Genomic DNA, 6,000 nt, shown 5'->3' with positions numbered 1-6,000 from the left:
TGATGGCTTTTCGACTCTGAGGATTGAGAGCCATACGACTTCATCAAGTGGGTAATCCGTGCATTCCATTCTTCAGCAGAATTCGGTGAAGCCCCGAGAGGGGAAGTGAACGACGTCTGACAAGAACTTCGTGAATCGCTGGTCCCTTGGGCCGAGCTGGCTCTTTGGGTTAGGATGGGAGAAGTCAAACATGTAGCTGTAGGAGACCAGCAAGCCAAGTTTGGAGATGTGTTGATGTTCGAAGAGGCCATAGGAGAAGTGAGTATCACTGACGACTCAAGAGGGGACTGGTACACATGACAATTCAAATGGTGCGACAAAGCTGGTGAGGACAAGTCATTCTGCGAGAGATATCCCCGCGTCCTCAATTTAATTGACCCAGTTGTGGGTCTTAATCTTGGAGATGATTTGGACTGCAGTGAGGGTGGCAAATATGTTGGAGATAGAGATGCATATTCATCTGTTTCTTCTGAAGAAAGACGCAATTGGTTTTGCAACTCCTGCGAGCGGTTCAGCAATGATTCAACGTCAGAGTCACCCTCCAAGAGACTATCATGAGAATATGCTAATTTCCTTTGAGCGGTTTTCTTTAGTTGGCCAGAATGTGGTGGTACCAGCTCTGCCGAGACTGGAACAAATTCAAGGTGCTTCTTTTGAAAAGTTTTGTCTAAGGTATCAGAGCCATAGGTTCCAAGGCCAGCTTGGAGTTGTCTCCTACCCATCTTATCCTCTGTGTTATCTTTTACAAACTTTGGAACAACTCCAGGAATTTGAACGTTTGTTTGCCGTTTTTTATCAGAATAAAATTTCAACCGACTAAATCCACTTGCAGAGAAGTTAGTACCTACGTTCGTAATTGCAGCATTCTCTGATGGTGAATCTTTTAACCTGGGTGGACTGACACCATTGCAAGGCGAAACAAGTAGGTTCCTGTGAGTGTGGTGAGTTTGACTGTCTACAAACTGATTATTTGAATCCGTCTGCAGTGTTTGTGAAGATGATCGACCAGCACCCCCTAGTGGTGAGCGTGCTTCATTATTCATGTAAACCATGTCAACTGCAGGACGAGTTGGACACTGCGGACGGCTTTGCCTTGCAGCATCAGATTTGTTGTCTGGAAGATGTTTTATGGCGGATGCACTGGAGAATCCATGTGGTGAAAAGAATGAAGAATTTCGCTGCCTTGATGAGTCGGGTTCCTTAGCTTTAATAAAATTAGCACCATCTTGAGATGAGACTGTTGTGGAAGTGTCCATTTCCGTTTTTCTGAAATTTCTTTCTGAAGTACTACCCTCAAGTGGTGAGGTTAGTAAAGATGACACAGGGGAAGTTGACAATGATCTTGCCACCAAGTCCTTACTTGTGTTGAGAGGTCTTTGATGAAGCTGTACTTTTCTGTCTTCCTGGTTATGAAAACAGCGAATCCCTGGGTCAGAAAATGTTACAGACACTGGTTGTTGATACCTTTCCACTTTGAGACTGGAATTGATGAATCTACTTTCATGCTCTTGAGTAATGGCACTGCAAGACTGGCAATGCACCCCTTGGGCAACCTTTGAAACAAGTTCTGATTCAAGATATTGTGGGGACATTCTGTACTCTAAATTGCCCTCAGAGCAAAGACCAGTTGAGTCCTTACTGCCAAAGCTTTGTGTTCTATATGTTCTCGGCAAAGACTTGACATCAGCACACACAGAATCACATCCATTTTCTGACAAAACTTTGGAAGTCTGTTCTCCAAAATCAGATTGAACATGACTTTTTGAACTTTCTAGATCCTTGTGGAGTGAATTTAATTCTAATTGGACTAAATCAATCCTTTGTTTCACCGGTGACTTCAACTTGCCAGTCTTAGGATAAGGAATATATGAGCGAGGTGAAGTATCTCCATTTTTAAGAGATTCCTCTGAAATTTCTTTACAGCCACGCCCCAAAATGTCATCCACACCCCTGCACTCCTCCAGTTGACTGATTTTAGACAGATCCCACTCCAACTTTGAATCCCCAATAGTAACATGCCTATCCTGCTCATTCAAGGAATCCAACTCTACATTTATATCCAACAGACGTTTCTGAACTTTTGCAATCCTTAGAATCTGACGACTGAGCTCGACTTGGTCAGGGTCCATAGTGTCATCATGGAAATCGAGCTGAGAAATGCTGAAGTTTGGCTCATCATTGATTTCATTCACCAACACCTCCCTTTCAGAACATTTCACGACTTCATCACATTCAGTGTACATATCACCGTCACCTCTATATTTACCACTATCTCTATTTATCACATTGGCAGAGTGGACACCGTTGTTAAGGTTACCATTAACATTCTCACGAGAATCTGTCGAATGGTTACCATGGAAATGGTTATTGCTTTTTTCTGCTCTGCTGTTGCATGCAACTTTTCTAGGGATTCGACATAAAAATGAATCAATCTTAGGTGATGCGACATCATTAGCAGAAAATCCATGTCCGTTTCCCTGGTTACGGATACACAAATCAGGATGTTTATGCCCAGCATCACTTGAGCGTGTTTTACGATAATACTGATGATGAGTTTCAGAGTGATAATTGTTGGGCTGGGTCAGGGTGTAGGGTGAGTCACCTTGTCCTGGTTGTAATGGTGATCGAGGACCAGGGGCATTTGTATCCTGTTGTAAGAAATTAAAAGATCTATCACAATTATGTTGAGTATTTTCCATCCGTGGCAAAATTGTCTCAAGTCTTTGAACGTGATTCCAAGAAGGCATAGAGCCATTACGAGTATCTCCATGGTTTTGGCTCGGGCTGCAAGTACCACTTTGGTTGCCTAGGTTATTTCCTTGGACATTCTCGTGATACGCCCCCTGGTGCCTGGTCAGGCGCTGGACTTGCCCCGGGACAAACACATGAGAATGTATCTCATACTGTATATGAGACCGGGTGTTGGATGGTTGTTGACTCCTCCTGGGTGTAGTTCTCTGCACCTTTGATTTAGGTGTTGAGGTCTGGACCAATGGACCTGAAAATACACAGAGATCATTGGTGGCGGCCAGGATATGACTTCCTATAGCAGAGGAAGAACTTAAAATCAAAAACTTCTGTGAATATTCTATTCTATTAAGTGCATTACTAATATTTTACCTTCAGAAATATATAATAATACACAGAAGAAGATATAAAAATGTATTTGATGATTCTTTCATCAGGTGGTCATGGTTGTGGTTTTTAAATTCTAAAAAAGCTCTGTTAATTTCAATTTTGATACCAGAGCACATGTCCAATTATACACCTACTATACTATATACTCGATCAAAATATATACCCAAGTGACACACATATGAAGATGATCTGCCCTCCCACTGGAGGATGATAAAAGTACAGAGGTTGTGGAATATTTGACTCAAACATAGAGAGTGAATGACACTCGTCAAATGATAACTTTGATTCCACTGAAGTGACAAACGTTTTCACACTGATAAACTGTGTGTACCAGCACAATAATATTTTTAAATTCGGGATGGGAGCTGAGTATTAGGTAAAAATAATGAAGTCATGGCGTACAACTTGGATAACGCCTTTGTTATATCCATCTTGTGCACAGGTCCAATTTAGGATTCGACATAATAATAAGATCAATATGAAAATCTTTGTAAATTTTAAAATCAAATCGTAAGCATTGTAATTTAACCTTGAAGTTGAAGACGAAATGGGTGTCGGAAAGGGTGTAAAATTTGCAATATATGCTGACGAAGTCTTGGCGGTGACTGAACATGGCTAAATCACACGAGGCAAACTGCTATGTCATGGACACTGCTTTCTCTGTTATTAGGCTGGTGATAACATACTGGAGAACAGAAATATTTGTTGCCTGCCGGATTTATTTTTTTGCTTTTTTTGCGAGTCGGTCTTTCTCACAAAAATATTCTGTGGCGAAAACCTCTTGCTTGTCACTAATGTCAGCAAGAATTCAATTTTAAGATCCTAGCCAATAAGACCAATAACATGTGTTCTGCTCACTCAGAAATTTCACAAGGGTGTTTTGACTATTTTATTATTTATCACAGTCAGGGAAACCATTGACCAACAAACTACTCACTTGAAACTGGGCCAAATTATTGATTGTGTTAAACTAATTGAGTCACTTGAAACTGGACCACACTATTGATTAGCGGCCTTACAGTTGCCAGATATATGAGCTGGTTTCATATACATGTAAACTCATGGTACACAAACATGTATACTTCCTCCAGACAAGCTGGAGTAAACCCATGGTATACATCTGTACTTAACTCTAGATTCAGATGTACATGTAAAGTGGTATGTTAATTCATGATACACATACATGTATTCTTCCTCTAGACAAGCTGGAATAAACCCACGGTATATATCTGTACTTAACTCTAGATTCATATACATGTAAAGCAGTACGTAAATTCATGGTACACGTACACTTCCTCTAGAAATGCTAGAGTAAACCCATGGTATACATCTGTACCTCATGGTATACATGTACATCTGTACAAACATGTATACTTTCTCTAGACATGCTAGAGTAAACCCTACTTTAACTCGTAGAGTAGCCTCGAACCTGTGCCAACCCCTGGTGGTGCCAGGGGTCACCAGGATATCGACCCAGTACCAGTTATTGTTCAGTTTGTGAGCTTCATTGATATCTTTACATGCTTTAATTCTCAGGATTTTTACAAGCAAAAGGGACTGAAGAAACCCTTGTTGAATGTGAATGGTTGCACTTGGGATCAGGTGATCCTTAGATTAAACCCTGGGTGAACCCAACATTTCTTAACATTTTCTTGTTTACTTTATTTATTGATACATGCATTATAAATGTGACTGAATTCCACCACCTCAAGTACACACTTAAAATCTTCTGAATCACAATTTCTATTTGACTTTGAACTATATAAATGGTGGCCGTTGTTTCATACTGGTGCTCAGGGACTCATCAATTAGATTTTCGTATCCAGAACAATGTAATAGCATGTTCATACCTGTCAGCACACATGAACTGGTCTCCCAATTACTCTCTGGAGGTGAGCTAAAAATTATTGTACAGTAACTGTGGCTGACAAAATGAAATCTGTGAAGATAATTGTGTTGTTTTTAGATTTAGTTTGAATTTGCTGAAATGGATAAGTATCTGCATCAAGTTTATGTTTTGAAAATATGAACAGGAAAGCACTTGCTTCCTGAATCCACACCAGATGATTGACTCTGCTAGAGTTGTATCCTAAATGGATCCGTCAGTGTGTGGGTGGAGAGTAAGCTGTATGTTGTCATAGTAATGAAAAAAATACTTATTCCAAAGTTATTGTGTTGCTAGGCTTAGCTGCAAGTTGTAAAGAATGTCTTCGACTGTCCTATCGCTGCCTCTTGCGTAGGTGGATAACTTCCTTTCTTAGAAATAACTATCTTGACATATCTTTACTGATTAGTTAGTTTCTGATTGTAAACTCTTGGTGGTCCTAAAAGGAACATGGCCTGGTCTCTCCGAACCCCACCTACTCACACCCACGCTTATCATATTAAATCAGGAAGTTTTGATTAGAGAAGTTAGTGTTAAAGTAAATTCTGAAGTGCTATGACCTCCTGTACTCCGTGAATGTATCGACGTCGATTGCAAATGAAATAATGTTCCTTGATGAAGTCTAATGCATGGATTATTTAGAAACTGTAGTTTGTAATTCCTCTCTGCGAAACAACCAAAGGATGTATGGACTCCCTGACAGAGCAGTAACCTCTCTATAAAACGACACCATTGGGACTGACAAATATGACCCGTTCCAGAAAAACCAGTCGCATGTTGCTCTGAGCTCGGCAGGTTGAGACGGACTGTTTGTTCATTTCACTATTGTGTGCCTTTTGTGAAATCTGATGACACCAATTTCTTCTAAGTTCTATTATCTCCTGGTGTCATCTGGGCTCATCTTATGTGTGACATGCAACTGGTTTTGCTAGAACGGGTCACAAATGCTGTCATTTTAAAAAGTTTGTTTTTGGTTT

Source organism: Lineus longissimus, chromosome 12, assembly GCF_910592395.1.
Source record: "Lineus longissimus chromosome 12, tnLinLong1.2, whole genome shotgun sequence".
NCBI lineage: Eukaryota > Metazoa > Nemertea > Pilidiophora > Heteronemertea > Lineidae > Lineus > Lineus longissimus.
The sequence above is the reverse complement of the archived record's forward strand: the minus strand, read 5'-3'. Positions refer to the sequence as shown.